Below are 12,727 nucleotides of genomic sequence, written 5' to 3'. Positions count from 1 at the left end.
GGCTGGGGTGGCTCTGTTGCTTAAAAAATGAAATCAAATTCTCAGAAGGAGGTGACATAGGATTGGAAGATGTAGAATCTGTGTGGCTAGAGTTAAGAAACTGCAAGGCTGAGATGACCCTGGTAGGATCTATACACAGGCCTTTAAACAGTTGCTAGGATGTGGGGTACAAGTTACAAAGAGAGATAGGAAAAACATGCAAGAAGGGTAATGTTACAATAGTCAAGAGGGATTCCAATATGGAAGTAGTTTGGGAAAATAGGTTGGTGCAGGATCCCAAGAGATGGAATTTGTAGAATGCCTGAAAGACGGCTTTTTATAGCAGTTTATGGTTGAGCCCACTAAGGAAAAGGTGATTCTTGATTAGGTATTGTGTAAATCACCAGATTTGATAAGGGAGCTTAACATAAAAGAACCCTTAAGAGTCAGTGATCAAATATGATAGAATTCATGTTGCTGTTTGTGTGGAAGAAGCAAAGTTGGATATATCAGAATTACAGTGTTGGAAAGAGAATTACAGAGACATGAGCAAGCCAAAGTTTATTGGAAGACCGTAAAAAGACAATAAGACCATAAGACCTAGGAGCAAAATTAGGCCATTTGGCTCAGCATCTGCTTTTCCATTCCATCATGAATGATTTGTTTTCCCTCTCAACCCTATTACCCTGCCTTCACCCTGTGACTTTTGACATATTAATAAATTAAGAACCTACCGTAAATATACCCAAATATACCCGTAAATATACCCGTAAATATACCCGTAAATATACCCAATGACTGGTCCGTACAGCAGCCTGTGGCAATGAAATTCATAGATTAACCACCCTTTGGCAAAAGAAATTTTTCCTCATCTCTGTCCTAAATGGATGTCTCTCTATTCTGAGGCTATGTCCTCTGGTCCTAGACTCCCTCAGTAAAGGAAACATCTCTACATCCGCTCTATCCTGACCTTTCAATATTTGATAAGTTTCAATGACATTCCCCCTCATTCTCTAAACTCCAACAAGTAAAGGACCAGAATCATCAAATGTTCTTCATATTCTTTCCTGAGATCATTCTCATGAACCTCTTCTGGACCCTCTCCAACCGCAGCACAACATTTCTTAGATAAAGGACCCAAAACTGCTCACAATACTTCAAGTATGGTCTGACAAATGCCTTATAAAGTTGCAGTATCACATAGTTGTTTCTGTATTCTAATAGTTTCAAAATGAATGCTAACCTTTCATTATCACCAATTCAACCTAAGGAAATTCTACATGAGGACTCCGAAGTCCCTCTGCACCTCTGATTTCTTAATTTTCTCCCCATTTACAAATTACTCCATGCTTTTGTTTCTTCTACCAAAGTGCAGGATTGGCCATGTCCTGAAATTATATGCCATTTGACACTTCTTTCCCCATTCCCCAATATCTGCAAGTCTTTCTGCAGACACTCTGCTTCCTCAACATTACAAGCCTTTACACTTACCTTCATCTTGTCTGCAAACTGGCCACAAAGCCATCAATTCCTTTAATAAATCATTGGCATACAATGTGGAAAGAAGTGGTTTCAACACCAATCCCTAAGCACACCACCAACCACCAAAAGCCAACCAGAAATGGCCCCTTCTATTCCCACTCTTTGTCTTCTGCCAGTCAGCCAACCTTCTATCCATTCTAGTACCTTTCCCACACTGCCATGGACTCTTATTTGTTAGGTAACCTCATATGTGGCACCTTGTCAAAGGCCTTCTGAAAATCCAAGTAAACAATATCCACTGACTCCCCTATCCAGACTATTATCTCCTCAAATAATTCCAAAAGATTTGTCAGGCAAGATTTCCCCTTTAGAAAACCAAGCTGACTTTGGCCTACTTTATCATGTAACTCCGAGTATCCTGAAACCTAACTCTAAATAAAGGACTCCAGACACTGAAGTCAGGTTAACTGGCATATTATCTTTTTCTGCCTCGGTCCCTTTTTAAAAAGTAGAGTGACATTTGCAGATTTCTAGTTCTCCAGAAACATTCCAGAATCTAGTGTTTTTTATAAGATCGTTACTAATACCTCCACAACCTTCAGCTACCTCTTTCAGAACCCTGAAGTGCAGTCCATCTGATCCAGGTGACAGCTTCAGATTTTCCTGCTTTCAAGAATCTTCTCCTTGGTATAACAACAACACTTCCCTTTGTTCTCTGGCACACTCGCATTTCTGCTGGTGTTTTCCACACTGAAGACTAATGCAAAATATTTGTTAAGTTTCCCTGCTATTTCTTTGTCCCCCATTATTATCACTCCAGCATTATTTTCCAGCGATCCAATACCAACTCTCATTTCACTTTTTATATCTGAAAAAACTTTCTGTTTCCTCTTTTATATTATTGGCTAGCTTACCTCCATGTTTGATCTTTACTCTCTTTATGGGTTATTTTGTGGCCTTCCGTTGGTTTTTACAAGCTTCCCAGTCTTTTACCTTGTCACTAATTTTTGCTAAGTTATGTGCCCTCCTTTTTGCTTTTATGCTGTTTTTGACACCCTTTGTCATCTATAGTTGTTTCATGCTCCCTTTAGAATACCCCTGCAACTTTGGGATGTATCTTTCATATGCACCTTCTAAACTTCCCCCAGAAACACCAGCCATTGTTACTCTAGCCAATGTGTCCACTAACAGGGCTGGCGGCAGACTAGAAATGGTTGGAGTTTCTGGGAGTATTTCAGAAAGTTCAGGATTGTGTTTTGTTTTGTAACTCCAAACAGTGAACTAATTGGAAGGAAAATACAGTGAGTCCGGAAGGTAAATGTGTGTACGTTTGTTGTTACTTCCAGTCAAGGCACAGGCATATATCATGTGAGTGGTGTGATGATATATGCAATTGACATATTTTTACTTATAAACTGCAATGCATAATGTGAACAACAAAGAATGCTTAATCACACAATATACAGTATTTATAATATTACTCAAATATTACTGAAATATTAAATACATAACACCTCTCCCTGCTAAACTATAAGCTAACTCATTGAATGCATCTATTGAATGCATCTAAACCTATATATATTTTATACTATATAGACTTACACAGCATAGCAAATTTTAACTTGTCCCATTCAGGCCTAAGGTTTTAATCATAGTGGAGGCTTTCTTACTGTTGGGGGATAACATCTTTCCTGACAAGAGAGGTCACTCTGTTTTGCAGATGAGACTTCTAGCTGTGAAAACCATCTCAGTTTCTGGGTCCTCCCCTGTGGGGGTTGTAGGAGTTGAGTCTGGGACTGCAGGAAGTGGTTCTGACTACTCTTAACACCTTCTCCTTTTCTTGGCTGTTCTCTGTAGATCTATTTCAATCCTTGCTTCTCTCCTGATCCATATCACATTCTCACTCATGGTCCTGATTCTGCTCACACTCTCGTTCACACTCTTTTTCTTTCTCATGTTCCTTCTCTCTTTCACGCGTTTCTCTTTCTCAATCACGTTCTTTCTCTCTTCTCTCCTTTTCAACATTTTGCCTTTCTTTTTCTTGCCTTCCTTTAGATATTTCCAGTTTCTTGATTGTATTTCTGAATTAGCTAATTTCTCAAGAAATTAAGTCTCGTTTATCCTCTTCCATTTCCATAACACTTATGTCTTCTTTCTCTTTCAAGGACGTTCATCTTGATCTTGGGAAGATGCATTTAGTTCACTGGAGTATTATTAATTCTTCTAATGTGATCTTTATGATCTGATCTCTCCTCTTGGTTTCCTCATCCACAAAATCATCTGATGAATCTTCTGTTTTCATATCTGAATCGATTCCTTTCTTTTTTTTCTACCATTCATCCAGCTGGGCTTTGGTCTTTGGATCTACTTTTACAAGCAGCTTTCTGTCTCCCACTTGGAGATAATGCAATAACCTTAACACAGGCAGAATAGATTTTGAATCTTTTTTACTCACAAAAGCTGAATGCTTGCAACTTTCCTGCAGCTCCTTGAACTCTCTTCCAGCTCAAACCAAGCCAAACTTTGCAAGCAACTGCCTGATTAGTATGTGAGATATGTTGCTGACTGTTTGAGTTGGGCCACTGCTTTTGTCACTTTCATATTCCTCTGAACAGTATAGTCCATTCTTTATTGAATATGCTTTCCAACCAGCAGCATCGATGTTGGCACCAATACCTGTTTGCCCTGTGTTGGGCAATTGTTCATGGTGTTTAGCATGGAGACCGTTGTGGCATCATCCAGTACCTTTCTTAATTTGCTTACTGTTGACACAATTACAGTGGATGTGAGATACAAATAGTGGATGGATCTCCAATCAAGTTGTAGTTATCTCAGCCACTCATGACTCCACAATGCTGGTCAATCTGTTTTTACCACACGCAAGTCCAATGTGGCTTGTTGCTTATTGTATTTCTCTGTTACAAATGTCATTCCCAGAAGAGTTAACTTTTCTCCAGTAGAAGTTCTTAGTTGGATATCTGCAGGCTTCAGTTCAATATTTTTTAAATGACATTAAAACTCATTTTGTGGAATGACTGAACCAGTCGAGCCAATGTCCAATTCCATTTTAATTAATTTGCTGTTCAATTCTGGTATAAGCCGTATCGGTTGTGCGCTGTTAGTTTTGACATTGTAAATCTCAAGGCCACATAGTCATGCATCACTCTCATCAAATTTTTAAGACCATAACACCAAAAGGCCATAAGATATAGGAGCAGAAGTAGGCCATTCAGCCCATTGAGTCTGCTCCACCATTCAGTCATGGGCTGATCCAGTTCGTCCAGTAATCCTCACTCCCCTGCCTTCTCCCCATACCCTTTGATGCCCTGGCCAATCAAGAACCTATCTATCGCTGCCTTAATACGCTCAATGACTTGGCCTCCACAGCTGCTCATGGCAACAGATTCCACTGATTTAATACCCTTTAACTAAAGTAATTTCTACGTATCTCTGTTTTGAGTGGACACCCTTTAATCCTGACGTTTCCTCTTGTCCTAGCGCTACCATGGCAAATAACTTTGCCATTTCTAATCTGTTCAGGCCTTTTAACATTCAGAATGTTTCTATGAGATTCTCCCTCATTCTCCTGAACTTCAGGGAATACAGCCCAAGAGCTCCTAGTCATTCCCAATATGGTGGTCCTTTCATTCCTGGAATCATTCTCGTGAATCTTCTCTGAACCCTCTCCACTGTCAGTATGTCCTTTCTAAAATAAGGAGCCCAAAACTTCACACATTGCTCCAAGTGTAGTCTCATGACTACCTTATGGAGCTTCAACAACTCATCCCTGCCCTTATATTCTATACCGCTAGAAATGAATGCCAACATTATATTCGACTTCTTCACAACCAACTCAACCTGGAGGTTAACCTTTAGGGTATCTTGCACAAGGACTCCCAAGTCCCTTTGCTTCTCTGCATTTTGAATTCTCTCCTCATCTAAGTAATAGTATGGCCATTTATTTCTTCCACCAAAGTGCATGACCATACACTTTATAACATTGTATTTAATTTGTCACTTCTTTGCCCATTCCCCTAACTATCTAAGTCTCTCTGAAGGCTCTCTGTTTCCTCAACACCTATCTTTATATAATTGGCAAATTTAACCACAAATCCATTAATCCCATTGTCCAAATCATTGACATACATCGTAAAAAGCAGTGGTCCCAACATCAACCCCTGTGGAACTCCACTGGTAGCCAGCCAGAATAGGATCCCTTTATTTCTATTCTCTGTTTTCTGCTGATAGCCAATGCACCACCCATGCTAGTAACTTCCCTGTAATTCCATGGGCTCTGATCTTCCTAAGTACCCTCATGTGCGGCATCTTGTCAAAAGCCTGAAAATCCAAATTCACCACATCCACTGCATCTCCTTTGTCTTCCCTGCTTGCAATGTCCTCGAAAAATTGCAGTAGGTTAGTAAGGTAGGATTTTCCTTTCAGGAAACCATACTGGCTTTGGCCTATCTTGTCAGGTGCCTCCAGGTACTCCATAATGTCATCCCTAACCATCGATTCCAACAATTTCCCAACCAATGATGTCAGACTAATAGGTCTATAGTTTTCTTTCTGGTGCCTCCTATCCTTCTTAAACAGCAGAGTAACACTTGGAATTTTCTAGTCATCAGATACAATGCCAGAATCTATCGATTCTTGAAGGATCATTGTTAATGTCTCTGCAGTCTCTCCAGCTACTTCCTTCAGAACTCAAAGGCGCATTCCATCAGGTCCAGGAGATTTACTCACCCTCAGACCTTTAAGCTTCCTAAGCACCTTCTCAGTCGTAATTTTCACTGCACATACTTCACTTCCCTGACTCTCTTGAATGCCTGGTATACTGCAGACATCTTCCACTATGAAGACTGAATCTAAATATACATTCAGTTCCTCTGCCTCTCATGACAATATCTCCAGCATCATTTTCTATTGGTCCTACCTACCCTCAACTCTCATTTACCCTTTATATACATTAAAAAGCTTCGAGTATCTTCTTTGATATTAGTTGGCAGCTTCCTTTCATCATTCATTTTTTCCTTCTTTGTTTTTTTCTGCAAGTTTTTAAAAGCTTCCCAATCTTCTATCTTCCCACTAGCTTTGGCCTCCTTGTATGCCCTATCTTTTGCTTTTACTTTGGCTCTGAATTCACTTGTCAGCCACGGTACTGTCCTTCGTCCCTTTGAAAATTTCTTCTTATTTGAAATATATCTGTCTTGCACTTCATTCATTTTTTGAAGAAGCTCCAGCCATTGCTGCTCTGCTGTCCTTCCTGCTAATGTCCCTTTCCAGTCAACTTTGGCCACTTCCCCTCTCATGTCATTGTAATTTCCTTCATTCTACTAAAAAACTGACACTTTAGAATTTAGTTTCTCCTTCTCAAATTTCAAAGTGAATTCAATCATATTGTGATCACTGTTCCCTAAGGATTCCTTAACCTTAAGCTCTCCTATCACTTCTGGATCATTGCACAACATCTAATCCAGCACAACCGATCCCCTATTGAGCTCAACAACAAGCTGTTCTAAAAAGCCATCACATAGACATTCTACAAATTCTCTCTCTTGAGGTCTAATACTGACCTAGTTTTCCCAATCCACTTACATGTTAAAATCCCCAACGATTATCATGGCATTGCCCGTTTGACATGCCTTTTCTATCTCCTGCTGTAATTTGTAATCCACATCCTGCTGTTGTCTGGAGGCCTGAATACAACTACCATTAGGGTATTTTACCCATGCCAGTTCTTAACACAAACCATAAAGACTCTACACCTTCCAATCCTATGTCATCTCTTTTTAATGATTTAATATTATTTCTTATACACAGGGCCACACCACCCCCTCTGCCTACTAATGTATGTTTCTGATACACCGTATATCCTTGGACGTTCGGCTCTCAATGACAGTCATCCTTTAGCCAAGTTTCAGAGATAGCCATAACGTCATACTTGCCAGTCTGTAGCTGAATTTCAAGATTGTCCATTTTATTTCTTATGTTGCTTATAACACTTTCAGTCTAGTATTTGTTGTTGTTTTAACTGCACCATGCCTTTATTGTCCTGTAACTCATCCCACTGGCTGTGATTGTGCCTCATCTCCTGCCTGTCCTTTCTATCATCTCCGTTGCATGTTATCTTTGATTTATTTCTGTTTTTCCCTTCCTCAGCCCTATCACCAGTTCCCATCCCCTTGTCATATTTGTTTAAACCCTCCCTAACAGCTCTATTAAACCTGCCTGCGAGAATATTGGACCCCTTTGGGTTCAGGTGTAATTATTCCTTTTTGTTCAGGTTGTACAAAACATCATCATGTTTTTCATCATCAACATGCACATTAGTGCTCTTTTTGAAATTGCAACTTGACTTTTCAACTTTTTCTCTGCCCTGTGCTGTCCTTTTACTATTGTCTGTCCAACATGCCCTTTGTATGTATCCTACTTTGTTGCATTTTCTCCAAGATTCTCCTCTAAATTTGCATTACTCTGGTGTATGTGAACCCCTGCCTTTATGGTAGCAGAGCTCCTGTTTAAATGTTACAATTTTGTTCACGCTCACTTTCATTCTGACTTCAATTTAATTGCATTTCAGTCTGCTGTTCCCATATATAAAGCAATTTCAAGTGCTCTTTTACATGTAAGTTGTGCATACATTTAGGTTAGGTGCCAGTTTTCAGCGCCTTCTTGAAAGATTCCACAAATTAACCAATTTCCCAATGCGGTATTAGGCCCATCATTGAATTGGCAAAATTCAGACAGCTTCTTCAATTCAGCCATGTATACTGAAATGGACTTCTCTTCCTTTTGATTCTGCTAATGAAACCTAAAGCATTCAGCAATCAACAATAGTTTTGGTTCTAAATGTTCCTGCATTACTTTCATGATATCAGCTAAGTTTATTTCTGCTGGTTTGGTTGAAGCAAACCGTATGTCTTTATAATCCAATGCACTCAGCAAAACTGACACTTGTTTCTTATTGGCTAATCCAATTGATTTTAAATACTGCTGAATCTGTTCCATAGACATTTTTGAGTTATCTTTTGTGTTATCAAATGCATTAATCTTTCCCATGCAGCCAGCCACTTTTGCTCTTTTTTAAATTATTATTATCACCCGATACTCATTCTTTATGAACCCATGAATTCTTCCTTTTTCAGTTTTTTAAAAAAATTAACCTATTTCTTTCTCCCTTTTTTGAAGTGGACCACACACTACATTGTGCTGTTTTATAAACTTCAATGTCTCCCTACAATTCCAAAGGTAAATAGTTGGATTGGGTTCATTATTAAAATATCTCATCACCACTGTTATGTTTTGTAACTCCAAATCATTGAACTAATCAGAAGGAAAAAAATATAGAGTCTAGAAGATAAACTTGAGTACGTTCATTTTTACTTTTAAGCTAGGCACGTATATTGCCTAGTGATGTGATGATGTATGCCATTTATGTACTTTTATATGTAATCTGCAATAATTACACAAACATCAAAGAATACATCATCAAACAATATATTTACAATATTACTCAAATATTACTGAAATATTACTTACACAACAGATAGACACATCTCAAAAATTCAGAACTATTCTAAAGGGAGGATGATGCAACCATAGCTGACAAGAGAAGTTAAAGACAATATAAAAGCAAAAGAGAGGACACATAATATAGCAAAAATTAGTGGGAAGTTAAAGGATTGGGAAGCTTTAAAAAAAAACAACAGCAGGCAACTTAAAAATTCATAAGGAAAGAAAAGAGTAAATATGAAGACCAATAATAGAAAAGAAGATACCAAAGATATTTTCAGGTATATTAAGAATAAAAAATGTGTGATAGTGGATATCGGACCACTGGGAAATGACACCAGAGAGGTAGCACTGAGAAGCAAAGAAATAGCAGATGAACTTAATAAGTATTTTGTATCAGTCTTCACTGTGGAAGACATTAGCTGTATGCCAAAAGTTCAAGAGTGTCAGGGGGCTGAAATGAGTGTAGCTGCTACTACAAATGAGAAGGTGTTTAGAAAGATGAAGGTAGATCTCACCTGTACTAGCTGGTCTGCACGCCAGGATGTTGAAGAGATTGTGGAGACATTAGTATTAATCTATCAAGAATCACTAGATTCTGACATGATTCTGGAGGACTTCTTTAAGAAGAAGAGGCAAAAGGCCAGTTAGACTGACTTCAGTGGTTGGAAATATGTTGGAGTCTATTTTTTAGGATGAAGTTTTGGGATACTTGAGGCACATTATAAAGCAGGCAAATGTCAACATAATTTCCTTAAGGGGAAATCTTGCCTGACAAATAATTTGGAATTCCTTGAGCAAATAACAGGCAGGATAGACAAAGAAAAGTCAGTGGATGTTGTTTACTTGGATTTTCAGAAGGTATTTGCCAAGGTGCAGCACGTGGAATTGCAGGGAAGATACCAGCATGGACAGAAGATTGGCTGACAGGCAGAAGGCAAAAAGTCAAATTAAAGGGGTCCATTTTTGATTGGTTGCTGGTGACTAGTGGTTTTCCACAGCAGTGGGTATTGGAACTGCTTTTTTCATGTTATATGTCAATGATTTAGATGATGGAATTGATGGAATAGAGTGTAGAGAAGTGTATGGGCGTGCACTTTGGTAGAAGGAATAAAGGTGTAGGCTATTTTCTAAACAGGGAGAAAATTGAAAAATTAGAGGTACAAAAGGACTTGGGAGTTTGTGTGAAGGATTCCCCAAAGGTTACCTTGCAGGCTGAGTCAGTGGTAAGAAGGCTAATGCAATGTTATAATTCAAAAGGACTGGAATATAGGGTTGAGTGGGATCCAGGATCAGCCATAATGGAATGGCAGAACAGACTTGATGGACTGAATGGCCTGATTCTGCTCCTATGTATTATGATCTAAAAGCAATGCTGAGGCTTTATGAGGCATTCCTCAGATCACACTTGTATTATGAGCAGTTTTGGGACCTTTATTTAACAAAATTTGTACTGGCATTGGAGAAGGTCCAGAGGAGGTTCAAAAGAATGATTTGAGGAATGATAGGATTAGTGTATGAAGAGCATTTGATGGCTCTGGACCTGTACTCACTTGAATTTGGAAGAATGAGGGGGGATCTCATTGAAACCCATTGAATATTGAAAGACCTGGATAGAGTGGATATGAAGAGGATGCTTCCTATAGTTGGGGAGTCTAAGGACCAGAGGTAACAGGCTCAGAATAGAGGGACGTCCATTTAGAATGGACATGAGAAGGAATTTCTTTAGCCAAAGGGTAGTGAATCTATGGAATTTATTGCCACAGATGTCTGTGGAGACCAAGTCATTGGGTATATTTAATGTGAATGTTTATAGGTTCTTGATTAGTTTAGGCATGAAATATTACAAGAAGTAGCCAAGAGAATTGTGTTTAGAGGGATAATAAATAGCTATATTGGAATGGTAGAGCAGACTCAATGGGCTGAATGGCCCAAATCTGTTCCTATGTCTTAAGCTTTTACGGTCTGTTGCTGGCAGAATTTCAGATGGTGATAGATCAGCTGTATGAGTGGTGCCACAACATCCTTGCATTCAACATCATCAGGTATCAATATCTCTAAAGCTCTGTCCTGGGCCCAACATATTGTTGGAATTACAAAGAAGGCATGACAGTGGCTATATTTTATTAGGAGCTTGAGGAGATTTTGTGTAACACCAGAAATGCAAAATTTCTATGTGTCCCATGGGGAACATTCTAACTGGTTGAATCACTATCTGGTATGCAGAGGTGATGGCAAAAGTTTAGTAAAAGCTGAAGAAAGTTGCAAATTCAGCCAGTTCCATTATGGACACTAGCCTCATCAACAACAAGGACATCTTCAAAAGGCAATGCCTCAAAAAGGTGGCATCTATCATTATAGACAATAGGCAATAGACAATAGGTGCAGAAGTAGACCATTCGGCCCTTTGAGCCTGCACTGCCATTTTGAGATCATGGCTGATCATCTACTATCAATACCCGGTTCCTGCCTTGTCCCCATATCCCTTGATTCCCCTATCCATAAGATACCTATCTAGCTCCTTCTTGAAAGCATCCAGAGAATTGGCCTCCACTACCTTCCGAGGCAGTGCATTCTAGACCTACACAACTCTCTGAGAGAAGAAGTTTTTCCTTAACTCTGTCCTAAATGACCTACCCCTTATTCTCAAACCATGCCCTCTGGCACTGGACTCCCCCAGCATCTTGTCCAATCACTTAATAATCTTATATGTTTCAATCAGATCCCCTCTCAATCTCCTTAATTCCAGCATGTACAAGCCCAGTCTCTCTAACCTCTCTGCGTAAGACAGTCCAGACATCCCAGGAATTAACCTCGTGAATCTACGCTGCACTTCCTCTACAACCAGGATGTCCTTCCCTAATCCTGGAGACCAAAACTGTACACAATACTCCAGGTGTGGTCTCACCAGGGCTCTGTACAAATGCAAAAGGATTTCCTTGCTCTTGTACTCAATTCCCTTTGGAATAAAGGCCAATATTCCATTAGCCTTCTTCACTGCCTGCTGCACTTGCTCATTCACCTTCAGTGACTGATGAACAAGGACTCCTAGATCTCTTTGTATTTCTCCCTTACCTAACTCTACGCCATTCAGATAATAATCTGCCTTCCTGTTCTTACTCCCAAAGTGGATAACCTCACACTTATTCACATTATCTGCCAAGTATCTGCCCACTCATCCAGCCTATCCAAGTCACCCTGAATTCTCCTAACATCCTCATCACATGTCACACTGCCACCCAGCTTAGTATCATCAGCAAATTTGCTGATGTGATTCTCAATGCCTTCATCTAAATCGTTGACATAAATCGTAAACAGCTGTGGTCCCAATACCGAACCCTGTAGTCACCACTAGTCACCACCTGCCATTCCGAGAAACACCCATTCACCGCTACCCTTTGCTTTCTATCTGCCAACCAGTTTTCTATCCATGTCAATGTCTTCCCCCCAATGCCATGAGCTTTGATTTTACCCACCAATCTTCTATGTGGGACCTTGTTAAATGCCTTCTGAAAATCGAGGTACACTACATCCACTGAATCTCCCCTGTCTAACTTCCTGGTTACATCCTCGAAAAACTCCAACAGATTAGTCAAGTATGATTTACCCTTGGTAAATCCATGCTGGCTTGGCCCAATCCTATCACTGCTATCTAGATATGCCACTATTTCATCCTTAGTAATGGACTCTAGCATCTTCCCCACCACCGATGTCAGGCTGACAGGTCGATAGTTCTGTTTTCTCCCTCCCT

Source organism: Hypanus sabinus, chromosome 6, assembly GCF_030144855.1.
Source record: "Hypanus sabinus isolate sHypSab1 chromosome 6, sHypSab1.hap1, whole genome shotgun sequence".
Taxonomy (NCBI): Eukaryota; Metazoa; Chordata; class Chondrichthyes; order Myliobatiformes; family Dasyatidae; genus Hypanus; species Hypanus sabinus.
The sequence above is the reverse complement of the archived record's forward strand: the minus strand, read 5'-3'. Positions refer to the sequence as shown.